Here is a 13464-nt window from a genome sequence, read left to right as displayed (position 1 = left end):
GGGCGCCTGGGTGGCTCAGTTGGTTAAGCGACTGCCTTCGGCTCAGGTCATGATCCTGGAGTCCCGGGATCGAGTCCCGCGATCGAGTCCCGCATCGGGCTCCCTGCTTGGCAGGGAGTCTGCTTCTCCCTCTGACCCTCCTCCCTCTCATGCTCTCTGTCTCTCATTCTCTCTGTCTCAAATAAATAAATAAAATCTTAAAATAAATAAATAAATAAATAAATAAAAACTGACATTTGTAGAATTTCCTAACATAGTGACTACCCTCTGCCTCATCAGTTTTGTTCAAATTTGTTACTCACTTGAGAGGACATCTGTCACTTCCCAACTGCCAGTAAGTTACTTTACTTGAAACACAATTTGCAATTATGGCCTCTGGAAGCAATTCTTTATCCCCATCATCCAAAGGGCCACTCTCATTTCATTGCACAGAAGCTTTAGGCAATTCTAAGACATAGGGAATCTGACAGCTCATTGTAAGTGAAGAAATAATTCAACTGAAGCCATGTGCTCTGGTTAGAAAAGCAAACAACCCAAGTGGCAACAGTATTAGCAGGGGAAAAAAAAAAGATATCCAGGGTTGTGAAGCTGACTGTAATTTCATAGAAGTATTGCTTTTATGAGATACTTCTATTTTTAAAAGGAAACCAGAAAAGAAACTTTCATGACTTGAAATAATTTCTATAGTTTTGTTCATTGCACCAAACAGACAAAGCTTTGTAAAACAGATCACATAAAAATAGATGGGTCATAAGGCTAAAGAAATGGATAGAGCACAGTAATACCTGATTTTATTTTTCTAATGTGTTCAAGGCTGGAATAGAGGGCTCCAAGCTCAAATCCATTTATGGTATCATGAACCTTTCCTATGTGAAAAGCTCTAAAGTGATTTCATCTACTAGTCTCTAAAAGTATTAAAAGTATCAACCAGGGTGGCTGGGTGGCTCAGTAGATTAAGCGTCTGCCTTCGGCTCAGGTCATGATCCCAGGGCCCTGGGATGGAGCCCCACATCGGGCTCCCCGCTAAGTGGGGAGCCTGCTTCTCCCTCTCCCTCAGCCCCTCACCCCACTCATGCTCTCTCTCTCAAATAAATAAAATCTTTAAAAAATATAAATGAATAAATAAATGAAGTATCAACCATACTCTGCGATGGCCTAAAGCCAAATTAAAATTCCAGCAGTAGACAGGCATAACCATACTGTATTCACTTGATAAACGTTTACTGGATGTCCTCTAGGTAAAAAGGACACAAAGCCAACACCGTAACCCCCTCCCCTGCCCCTAGCGGAACTTACATGGTGTCAGAGGGGCCTAGGCACTTAAACAGATGTTCCCCAGAGTGGCCACGGCTCTGATGGGGAGGTGTGAATGCCATGGGAAGACCAGAATCGGGGAGGGTCAACTCCCTGAGAAGACAGGCAGGGAACAGTGACTATGCACACACCAGGTGCAAGAACTGAAAGAAATTTAGCCTGGCTGCAGCAGAAACCTTAGCCTTTATCCTAAGAGAAACATTTAATCACTGAAAGACCGTAAGCAGGGAAGTGGTGTGATCAGATGTAGGTCTGTTAAAGATTACTTTGGCTGAACGTAGAGAGCAGATGGGGATGAAGAAAAAGAACTCAGAGGGAGCCTAAGGTGGCTGCGGTAAGGCAGGAAAGAAAAGAGCCTGTACCAAGGAAATGAAGAAACCTGGACAGGAGACAGACTCGAGTGGATTCTGTAACTGACTGGGAGGAAAGGAGCTGAATAAGGGAAAGAGGGAGCCAAGGGTTATATCCAGCTATTCAGCTGAAGTAACTGAGTGAACGGAGTGCCACTCACTAGGACAGAGAATACAGCCAATTTCGGGGGAGGATGAGGAATTCTACCCTGGACATTTTACGTTTAGCTACCTATGGGATATCAAAGTGGATATGTCCAATAGGTAGATTTATAAATCTGAAGATCAAGAAAGATCTGGATTGGATATTTGGAAATTTGGCACGAGATCACCGAGGGAAAAGCGTATGGAGCAAGGAGAGAACAGGATCTTGGAAAGAACTCTAAGAAAGTCCAATAGCAGAGAGACAAGGAATACCCTGCAGAAGAGTCTGGTCTGTGAAGGAACAGGCACAGTAGGAAGAAAACCAGGAGAAAACGGTGTCATAGAAGCCTAGGGACATGAATATCACACAAAGAAGGTAGTGTCAGGGTCTAATGCTGCTGAGACCAAACTAGGTAAGGACAAAGAAAGATCCACTGGATTTAACAAGAATCACTGGTGACTTCCACAAGAAGAATTTTGTTGAAGTTGTGGGTGGACAAGGCCAAATTGCACCAGGTTGAGGAGCATGTGAAAGGTGAAGAGGAGGAAACAATATAAACAACACATGTTCACGACACGAAGTTTGTGAGGAAAAGAGAAATAGCTTGAAGGACATATTTTGGATGATCTCTTTGTTTTAAACATGTGAGAGACTTAAAAAAAATATTTTTAATGATTTTATTTTCAAGTAATTTCTACACCCAACGTGGGGCTCGAACTCACAACCCCGAGACCAAGAGTCACATGCTCTTCCGACTGAGCCAGCCAGGTGCCCCCAGAGACTGAAAAATGTTTATATGTTAATGGGAAGGAGCCCGTAGAGAGAAAGATAAGGACAGGACATAACAACTAAATAAGGTTTCTGAGAAAGTAACAGAAGTGGAATCTGAAGCAGAGGTACAAGATAAGCTGTAGAAAGGGGGAGAGTCTTCTGTGAAAACACAAGAGGAAAGGATAGATATGGATAGAAGTGAGTTTCAAGGTTGGGGCACCAGAAGTTGGAAGCTATTTCTTTCTCTTCTCTTTCTCTACCCCTCCCTCTACATTTTTCACTTCCACCAGCAATTTATGAGGGTTCCAACCTCCCCATATCCTCACCAACACTTATTATTGTCTTTTTTATCATTGCCAACCTAGTGGGTGTGAAGTAGTATCTCACTGTGGGTTTGATTTGCATTTGGGGCCATTCTCTTTTGAGGTCACCTTTTTCTCCCTGTGAGAAAAGAGGACTGACCAGAGGAACCTATAGAGGTGCTAAGACAGAGCCCAGGGGAAGTTGGAAACCTTAAGTCTGTAGAAGTACCCATCTGAGCTCCTGTGAGTTTTTCTTCTCCCGTGAAGTGGTTTGTTCCCCTTAAACTGATCTAACCGGACTTGGAATGGGAAGTTGCTCGTTTAAACATAATGAGACAAGTGCTCCTGAACAATAGATCATCTGCTTGCTGAAAGTCCTGTAATATACACATTTGAAATGACAGTTTGCCTAAGATTCACTCTTCTTGACCCTTGAGAACAAAGCACCTCTCAAACACGTGTTCACTGCAGCAGATCTTACATCTGTACTTTAAGTATTTACAACTACAATCATGGTACTAAATTCATCAAACGGCAAACTGCAAGAAAACACCACATATCCATTCACCTCAATAATGGGTAATTCCTTTAAAACATGTTCACTGATTTTTGACGTAACCAGTTACCTCGTAGAGTACAAGATACTGTCACAGCAGTTAAATTTATTCAGTAAGTACATCCTTATGTAATATGAAGTAAAGATTTAATAATTTAGAGATTTATCACTAAGGCACACCACTGCATATCCTGATCTCAGTTTTGTGCTCAGGGATCACATCTTGGGACTGACATATATGTGAACCAGATTTACACCAAGGATTATATGACACAAGGTGCTATGTTGTTGTTTCAGTCATCTTTTGCTAAGTAACATACCATCCCAAAACTCAGTGGCTTAAAACAAGAGCTGTTTGTTATTTCTTTCAATTCTGTGAGGTACTCGTGAGGTCATGGGCACTGGGAGCTTAAGTAAAGGCTGACACGGGCCTCACATAGCGCAGCCACTGCAGGTGGTCTCTCCTTCTCTGAGATTCAAACGGAGCAGAGAGAGACTCCATCTCTTAATGGGAAGTAGTGCAGTCAACATAGGGATGGGAAGAATTGCTGGCAGTAATCTCGGAAACACTTCACCACAGCTGTCAACAATATTACTAGATGTTTCCACTATACTGGTTGAGCTCATGACTGAAGCACTAGAACCCGACAGACTTGGTCCATCTCCAAAACTAAAACTTTTTCTTAAGCATCGAAAAGAACATCTCAGCAAACACACTCTTTTGCCCCTGTGGAATGCTAATCTCAGGAAAGCCATGGAATCTTCTTTTCTGGGGTTGTGGGAAGTATAGATACTATCTTTCGGGAATGGCCTGAGTATAGTCTTTCCCAACTGAAATTCATTACCTCCTAAAGTCCTTTCACACTTTACGATTTCTTAGGTATGCATGAGTATGATCTCATTTATTAAAATCTAATACTAAAAAAAAAACTCCATCTAAACTCAAAATTATATAGATCTGGCTAAGTTCCTCAATACTCAAACCTTTGCTATTGACTCTCCTAGACCCAGGTATGAACTAGATTTGTATATCACAGTAGCTCTTATTATCTATCTGAACACAGCAACCCAGTAAATTTGTATAGTAAAAAGGATGTATGCCCCAAAATATTAACTGCTGTTATCTTCAGATGGTATAATTATAGGTGATATATTCTTTTTTATGCTTCTGTAGTTTCTTTTTTTTTTTTTTTTTAAAGATTTTATTTATTTATTTGACAGAGAGAGAGACAGCAAGAGCAGGAACACAAGCAGGGGGAATGTGAGAGGGAGAAGCAGGCTTCTTGCCAAGCAGGGAGCCCGATGCGGGACTCGATCCCAGGACCCTGGGATCATGACCTGAGCCAAAGGCAGACGCCTAACGACTGAGCCACCCAGGCGCCCTATGCTTCTGTAGATTCTAAATTTCATTGCTTCCTTGCAAAATTAAAAAAAAAAAGTCTATATTGTGGACTTAATGTACTTAGAAATTTTAAAAAATTAAGTCCATGTTATGGCTCAAATACATAATTGATTTAATCACTTGATTAATCACTTGATTAACTGACCTCCTCTATGAAGTCTATTCTGGTTAAACTCAAACAACATTTATCATATGCCTCCTGTGCATTCCTCAACATGTACACAATATGTAACATTTTTAGATTTTTTTTTAAACCACAGAATATCTTAAAAATGTGTCCTAATGCCCTGGCTGTACTCTAGAATCCTTGAGCGTCCCCACCTTGTTTATGATGCATGAATTACTGTTTAATGTAGTACACACAGAAAAAATAGAATAATAATAATGGTCTTTGATTTCCTTTCAGTTTCACCTTCCCCACAGTGACTTTCAAATAAAGGAGGACACTGTCGACTTCCCAGCTTGAGCTGCTGATTAAGATGAAGCCAAAGCTCTTGCTAGAACACGTAGGCACTCTTCATTTTTAAAAACTGTAAAGAATTTTTTTAAGCTACAAACTAGATAGCTTTTTAAGGCTATTTGCTTTCTGAAGTTCCCAGAATTTGATCATTTGGATCACACCCATAAAAATCACTGTAGAAGAAATCTCTTTAATGATTAATATCCTTCCTCTTCTTCTAGAGGGAAGAAACAATAGGACCTGTCCAGAAGTACTTAATAAATAGACTGGTATTCACACAATGTATTAAAAGATACCCATCTCACAGATTAACTGCTATATTAATAGAATGGAAATACACAGTTACCTACTCAACCCTGAAAGCACTTCAGAGAGGTGAAATTCACCCAGTGCTCACTTCAAATGGATACTCTCTAAAGTTTAAAGCACACTATAAACTGCCCTCAGGGTTAGCTCATTTATCCATTCCTTTCAGCATGATATACCGTGATGTTTTGATGTTACTATTCCACAATGCACAACAGTCTCAGAAACTCAGTTTTTGCCCCCAATAACTATAATCCCCCCCAAAATAGGCCAAAGTCAAATAAGACTTGGAATCTGAATTTTTAAGCAATATTATAATACTGCTTTATAAAATTGTAATCCCCAGCTGCAAAGATGACATCGGAATGTCTCGCATGCAAACAAATACACAAAAAGCCACTTACGAGAGAACAGAGCATGGCTCGATGGTCACCTCCTATAAAATAGAGTAGGTAGTATACCCGAGGGAGGACAAGAGAAATATTTCACTCAGTTCGCCGCACTCCTGGATAAAGGTCCCTAAGTGAATGCCCCTTTGCGGAAGCCGTGTTGTGGAGGAAAGGGAAACAGTGGAGAATATGGTTTGTGACACCACTACCCTCCGGAGGTGAAGGAGGAGATGCTAAGATCTTGGCAAGGGCCGAGTGAGGATGGGGAGGAGAGTCGGAGGGGAGGTCTCTTCTCCGCAGAACAGCGCCGAGAGTGGTAACAGGCTTCAGCTGGGAGCAAAGCTGCGTCCAAACAGCTCAAAAAAGAGAGGGAGCCGGGAAAACTTTCGCTAGCCTCCCCCCACCCTTTCTCTCCCCCTCGGAAGAAACGCCAGCAGAGGTGCTAATGGTGCCGTGCTGGCGTCGCAGACATCCGCCGGGACGCAGCGCCCCGCGGACCCGCGGCCGGGGGCCAGGGGGCCGGGGGGCCGAGGCCCGCAGCCGGAGGGAGGGAGCGGGCAGGAGAACGGGACGCGCCAGCCCGGCCCGCGGGGAACATGAGCAAGGAGAAGAGCAGGGGCGGAAGCGGCCCCCGTGAACTCGGGCCCGCGCCCCACCAGCTACCTGGGACGCCAAGCCGCTGTCTCACGCCGTCCGGCCGGGCCCAGCCGCGGGGATCTCGGAAGCTCGGCGGGCCGGAGAACCCCCTGGGAGCAGCGGCCCGGACGCCCGGCGAAGGGGAGGAGCGGGGGGCGGGCGCCAGGGGCCGGGCCGCCGGGTCACGTGGCCGGGCCGCCTCACGTGACGCCGACGCCGCGCGCGCCGGGCGGCCTCCGGGCTTAGCTTCCCACCTGGCGGTGTCCGGGAGTGGGCGTTTTGGGGCTCTAGGGCGGGGGTCTCCGAGGAGAGTCTCGGTGGAGCTCGGTGACCGCCGAGACTCGCAGGCTTTTGTCTCAGGGAGCCAGGGACGCTCGAGGGACTGGCTCCTGCTGCCCTCCCCGATGGCTTGTTTAGCCGTGGGGACGGCCGGCTAGCCTCCCGCGGGGACCTAGGACGGAAAAGCGACTGCACACTCCTCTCCCTGCCCCGTGGCGCGTCCTGCTCCCTCTAGCCTACCCAGGTGGTGCTGCGGAGGACAGAGGGTTTCGGAGGAGGACTCGTTGAACTCCAGAGATGTCTCTCCCCGCCCCCCATTTCCTACCGGTCCGAGAGCAGCTGCGCTAGGCGGGAAGGTAGGGAAGGTGGCAACTGGATCCTGATCCGAAGGAAGGAGGGAGTGAGGCATAGGGCCCAGGTGATGAAAGGAAGGCAGACGTACCTCGGAAGCATGCCCCCAGGATTGTAAGGGACCTAAGACAGCAAATGACCCAACCCTTTTCTTCTTATGAATGAGTAAACTGGGGCCGGGGTTGCTTTGTGCTGCTCTAGCTTGTCATCTGTTGAGACCACAATCATCTTTATAAAGTATTGTACAGCCTTTGAAAACTCCAGTTCGCTTCACAGGCTACAGAATAAAGTCCAAACTTCTTGGCATAACTTTCTCAGCAATCTTTTTCAGACTTAACCTTTCCCGCTTGAACTCCCATGAATAAACAGAAAAACATTTTCTAAGTATCACCAAACAACTCAATCTACTGGAAGGAGGCTGCTTTTCCACATCTTCCAGCACTTCCTCAGCAGTACTTTAGGCTCTGGCTACAGAGAATTCCTGTTTTCCTTGACTACTCAGCTTTTTTTGGATTACTAACTTTTCCCCTAAGTTGCTTTACCTGTCTTTGCATTCATTCATTCTTTCACGACTCTCTGAAATGCCCTGGAATCACTACCCTCTCCCTCTTAAAGAAAACCAGAGTCAGACAGTACTTAAGGCATTAAAACAGATTTTATTCAAAAACTATTGCCATAGTGCAATCAAGCCCAGTTGTATACTGAGGTCTCTTTTCTCCTATTGCCAATAGTTCTGAATAAAATCTGTTTACTGCTTTAACTATTGTGGAGTTCTGGTTATCTTTAACAACACCCCAAGGTACTAATCAGTCTCCTACTCATCTTTCAAAATCCAGATCAAATACCACCTACTCCTGTGTTCCTTCTCTGCCTCCTCCTCCCTGATTCAACAGCTTCAGCATTTGAAATTCATTCAGACAGTGTCTGCAGTAACTTCTTCCTAATTTCCTGGCAGCTACATATTTTGATACATAAGTCTCACTCTGCCTAGAAATGTACATTTCCCATAAGAGGTAAATTGTCTATTGCTATCTTCTTCCTTAGATTATGAAGTCTTTGAAACAGGACTTCTGGGCTTAATACAATATCCACTGAATGAAGGTCAATGTGGTAGACCCTCCATATCCACTGAATGAAGTGGCACCATCAAGGTTGTAGCAGTTAGTGAATTTACTAAAAATTCTTGAGCCTACTTTGTTCAAAAAAAAAAAAAAAACAAAACAAAAACCCACACACAAAAAAACTGATGTCAGTTTCTTTACGCTACCATCTGATCAAAAGAGCTTCTGTAAAACATACTTGTTTGAGAAAAATATTGAGGTTTGGGGTTTGAGTCATCAAATATTTCCTGAGCACTCACTGCTTATCATGTGCCAGATGCTATACTTGGCACATCTTTGAGGGTAAAAGGTTGGATAAGACATGGTTGCTGATCTCAAGGAATATGTAGTTTGTTTCATTATTCCAGTACAGTGTGAAAAGTATGATACAGGGTGCCAGGTGAACGCAAAGGAAGGACCACTATTAGAAGGCCAGGAAAAAAACTTCCTGGGAAAATGAATTTGGAGGACACGTAGTAGTTAGATGGAAGGGAGAGAAAGACCTTCCAGAAGAGAGAACAGTATGTTAAAGGTAGGAAGGCATGAAACAGTATTATTTATTTAGGAAAAGTGAGTAACCCTATATAGCTGGACTTGGTGACCTCAGTTACTCTGGGACAAAGGAAACCTAATTGGTTAACATTGCTGTTAAGACTGACATATTTATTAGTATTAGTGTTATTTGTTGGATTCAGTAACTTTCTCTCAGACAAATCATAGCCTCTTAACCTAAAATTGGCCTGTAGACTAGTGCTAGGTGATTTTTTTACCTTTTTTTTTTTCCAGCTTCAAAAGCTCTCTGTAATTGTTATCTAAAAGTAGCAAAATTACTTGTTCCAAACAAGATTATTTTAGAGCACTCTAAACTACTGGGCAAAGTAACTCAATTTATAAGTAGTACTTTAAGGAAGAAACTTGGTTCTACTTCCATCAGGAAGGGAGGATCCCCCTTAATGTTCATGCTAAGACATGACTATGCTGGCAAAAAGTATCTGTCAAGAACCTAATGAGGGGTGCCTGGGTGGCTCAGTCAGTTGAGCATCCGACTCTTGGCTCAGGTCATGATCTCAGGATCATGGAATTGAGCCCTGTGTCAGGCTCCACGCTCAGTGGGGAGTCTGCTTGAGAGTCTCTGTCCTTCTCCCTGCTCATGTATGCTCTCTCTCTCTCAGTAAATAAATAAAATCTTAAAAAAAAAAAAAAGAAGCCATAAAACCAGCAACTCTTGTAATGGCTAAATAGGAAACATTTATTTCACTATATAAGATTGCTTACCTGTTTATGTAATACACAGTTGTAACACACAGACATCTGTTCTGAAAGCCGCAAAAACAATATAATTATTTTTTTGAGAATTGAGGATGGCGTAAGTCTTGGGATTTTACAAATGTAGTAAAATATAGAATCTACCTAGAAAGAGATTCCACCTTGATTTTCTTTTTTTTTTTTTTTTAAGATTTTTTTATTTATTTGAGAGAGAGGGAGAGAGAGCCAGGGGGTGGGGGTGGGGAAGGAGGGGCAGACAGAGGGGGAGAGACAGAGAATCCCAAGCAGACTTTCCGCTGAGCATGGAGCCCAATGAAGGGCTCCATCTCACAACCCCAAGATCATGACCTGAGCCGAAATCAAGAGTTGGACACTCAACAAGGCGCCCCTTGATTTTCCAATTAGCTTAACCGAACGGGTAAACGTGATCAGTCACAATTAGTTTTACAACCTCAAACTACTTTGGGGATAATTTCTGCTCTTATAGTTGGAATAAATAAACATAAAACAGGGAGGGGGGAAGATTGAGAGAAGTGGTAATGGAGAATTGGAAAAGAATTTTTATTCTAATTCCTTTTTTCCGTCACCCCAAGAACACATCAATAAGCAAACAAGTGTCTTAGCGCTGGCTAAAGTAGTAAAGTACTCTGCTGGTTGATTTCTTCCCCTGCACTGAGGGCAGATGCTATGCTGAACAGGTGATATAAAGAGATAAACCTACTCTGTTCCCTAGATCAGGCATGAGACCCTCTGAAGCACAGAACTTATCGTGTCTATGTTGCTCCTACACAGGACCACCTTCTGCATAAAGGTGACCCAATACACTCTGTTTAGAGTGGCTTCCTTGTCCTTGGTCAGATGAAAGAGCTTGTTAAATATGGAAGCCCTGCACTGACCACATGAACTGACAGTGCCATATTTACTTTATTCATCAGCAGTGGTGCTGGGACCACCTTCATTTAGCAATGGCAGTACACCAGGAGCAACATGGTTCATTAGGAAGCCACCAGCTTCTGGTAGGAGTTATGAGGTCTTTTGTCTTCCAGGGAGCTAGAGTTTTGACTTCAATTGACTGTGAAGCAGGACTGATCCTCTGGGTATTCGTATGTATCTTGATGACTTCTTGGAATGATGCTAGGGTGCTGATAGGGGGTAGGAAGAATATTCTCAGATGGGGCTTGCTTCATTGGTTTGGAATATTGCAGGTGACGTTACCTGGGACAAACAAAAGGACGCTATGAGTAAACAATCAGACAAATCCAGAATGGGGTACAAGAACCCTCCTAGCCTTGGTCTCTTCAAAAAGTTAAGTCTATTGGGGAAAAAGGGGAGGGGGACTGTCCCAGTTTAAAAGATACTAAAGAAAAATGGTATTCAAATGTAATACACGAACCTTGGGTGGAATCATGGTTGAAAAATTTTTTGAAGCTGTAAAAGATATTTTGTGGAGAATCATAGAGATTTAATATGTGCCGATATTAGATATTAGGTGACTTTTAAATTGTTCTGTTATTTATTCAGATATGATCATAGTAATATTGAGAATGTCCTTATTGTTAGGAGATGCATACCTGAGTGTTTAAGGACAGAGTGTCATGAGGTCTGCAAATGGTTCAGCAAACAAACAAACAAAAAAACCAAACTAATACTGTACACATATTTATCCATGAAAAGAGAGAGCAAATATAACAAAATGTTAAATCTGGAAATGGTTTTTGTACTTTCCTTCAAATTTTGAAATTCTCATAGTAAAATGTTGGAAGGTGGGATGAGATGTTGACCTTTATACTCCAAACTAAGAAAGCAGGACATTTCAGTAATTTATTTACTCAAAAAGATCTTTTGAATGCCTACTGTGTGCTAAGCACTGTATTAAGCTTGGGTGAAATATACTGGTGAGAAATAGTAATGGTCTCTTTCACAGAAGCTATGCTATTCCAGTCTATCTCTCCTTTAAGACTGAAGGACTTACTCTCCCAGCTTCTGAGAAGGTGATGCACTGACCTCTTCAGTCATTTTCTTAACTAAAGAATGCTACCTTACCCAAGGTCATGCCCCTTCCAGGAGCAGCTTGCAAGAAATGACTGATCAATGTGGGATTGTTAAGACCAGACTCCCTTACCTCCGTAAGGGACAATTCTAAAGAATCATCCCAGCTTCAGAACTTCCCACAGGGTTGGCTGAGCCCTGGTTGTGACCGTACTGAAGCCTATTTTCTTTCTGCCCAATCTTGCTTCCATCCCTTTCCTCCACAGATTCTGAGAGCGTCTACCATTGAAGAGGCATTAAACACCCAAGTAGAATGACTCAGCGAGTTAGTGCCAAACAGCTTTTCCATCAGCCACCCCAGTTCTGGCACAGTGGATTCATGAACAGAAAAGACATGGTAACAAGGAGGAAAGCTATACATGGGCCCACAAGCATGATCTCCCACTCACCAACATTAATTTAACTATTCCCGTGGCCACATGATCAACCTGCCGGCAACAGGAATCATTGCTGAGACTCAGTACTGCACTATCCCTTGAAGATACCAAAGAGCTCCTTGGTGAAAAGGCAACCATATTGGACTCCTCCCACCCTGGATAAGGCAGTCACTCATTTCAACATGAATAGACTCATATTCTATGGGTTTGCCTTTCCTGCCTGCTGAGCCTCAGCCAACATGACTGTCCAAGGGCTTATATTGTATTTGATCCATCATTATGGCATCCCATATATCATTGTATCCAATCAAGGAACCCATTACATAGCAGAGGGATGTAGCAGTGGGCATATGATCATGGAATCGACTTTGGACCCGTCACATGGCATACAGCCCAGAAAGATTGGCTGAAGTACCAGCTTGGAGATGATACCTGTGAGGATAAAGTGCTACTCTCCAGGACGCAGTCATGCTCTGAATCAATCACCATTGTATGATGCTGTATCCCCCAAAGGAGAATACCTGGAAGTGTGATCAAAGGTGTGGAAGCAGGAGCATCCCTATGTACCATCAATCCCAATGACCCACTTGGGGAATTTCTGTTTTTCATCCTCACAAGCGTAACCACAGGTTTAAAGGTCTTAGTTTCCAAAGGGGAAACATTTCTACCAGGAACAGCAAGAGTCTTCAATGAACTTTAAACTATACCACCACCCAGCATTTTGGGCCCTTCATGCCAAAGACCAGCAGGCAAGACAAAGATCCTCATGGGGGTAGTTGACTCTTATTATCAAGAGACAGTAGAGTTACGATTACACAGTGGAGACAGGGAGGCATATGTTTGGCATCCCGGTATTCAACTAGGACATCTTTTAGTACTTGTGCAATTTTGATGGCAAATGGACAAGAGCAGCAGGGGCAGCCCGAGAAGGACATGATAAACAGGAACTGGAACTCACCAGTTTTAAGAATCTGTCACTCCACGAGGTAAGTCACCTAAACCTTCAGAGGTGCTAATCAACAGTGAAGAGAATCTAGAATGGACCACAGAAGAGAGAGAGGATGAGTATTGGTTGCAGCCTAATGCCAGCTACAACAGCAGGGGGATGTAGTTCACGCTACTAACCTTCCTTCCAGGGAACAGGCCCACCCAGAGTTCTGCAAGAAGCTACATCCAGAACTCATGTGAGGAAAACACATCTGCACAAGGCATGGACCATCTGGGTACTCTACTGCCCTGTCCAGACCAGAGTTGTCAGCCCTCTGAGGAAGTGCTTCGGCTGAAGAGAATTGTTTTGCCCAAAGTCAGGCCCCTTTCTGGGGTCCACTGCCTGATGGATGCTCCATCTTGCTTTCTTTTGTTCAACAGGGGTTGATAGAGTACTCCCTAATAACTTCCTACATGCTAATCT

General features: G+C 43.5%; 1 protein-coding gene and 2 long non-coding RNA genes across 5 annotated transcripts in view; 1 reads left to right on the top strand and 2 right to left on the bottom strand.

The window, feature by feature from the left end:
- Positions 1-6790, bottom strand: part of RCBTB1 (RCC1 and BTB domain containing protein 1) — a 50346-nt gene extending 43556 nt beyond the window's left edge. For both annotated transcript variants that reach the window (XM_031032075.2, XM_031032077.2), the window contains exon 1: positions 6659-6790. The gene's annotated coding sequence lies outside the window, so the exon portion shown is untranslated. The remainder of the gene's footprint in view (positions 1-6658) is intronic.
- Positions 6791-6843: 53 nt separating this feature from the next.
- Positions 6844-12935, top strand: LOC145720633 (uncharacterized). Of its 2 annotated transcripts, none has more exons than XR_014143752.1 (3): positions 6844-7266; positions 10833-10932; positions 11883-12935. It is a non-coding gene; the product is annotated as an uncharacterized LOC145720633 (long non-coding RNA). The 2 variants fall into 2 exon arrangements; XR_014143751.1 differs by having other exon boundaries at positions 6844-7328.
- LOC145720634 (uncharacterized) lies at positions 10533-13031 on the bottom strand. Its single transcript, XR_014143753.1, has 2 exons — positions 12932-13031; positions 10533-10842 (listed from the first exon to the last, which is right to left on the bottom strand). It is a non-coding gene; the product is annotated as an uncharacterized LOC145720634 (long non-coding RNA).
- Between the last annotated feature and the right edge of the window lie 433 nt (positions 13032-13464).

This window comes from Leptonychotes weddellii, chromosome 3 (genome assembly GCF_054177405.1).
Source record: "Leptonychotes weddellii isolate Sample4059 chromosome 3, ASM5417740v2, whole genome shotgun sequence".
In the NCBI taxonomy this organism is placed as follows: Eukaryota; Metazoa; Chordata; class Mammalia; order Carnivora; family Phocidae; genus Leptonychotes; species Leptonychotes weddellii.
Note: the sequence above shows the minus strand (reverse complement) of the source record. Positions and strands in the feature narration are given on the sequence as shown.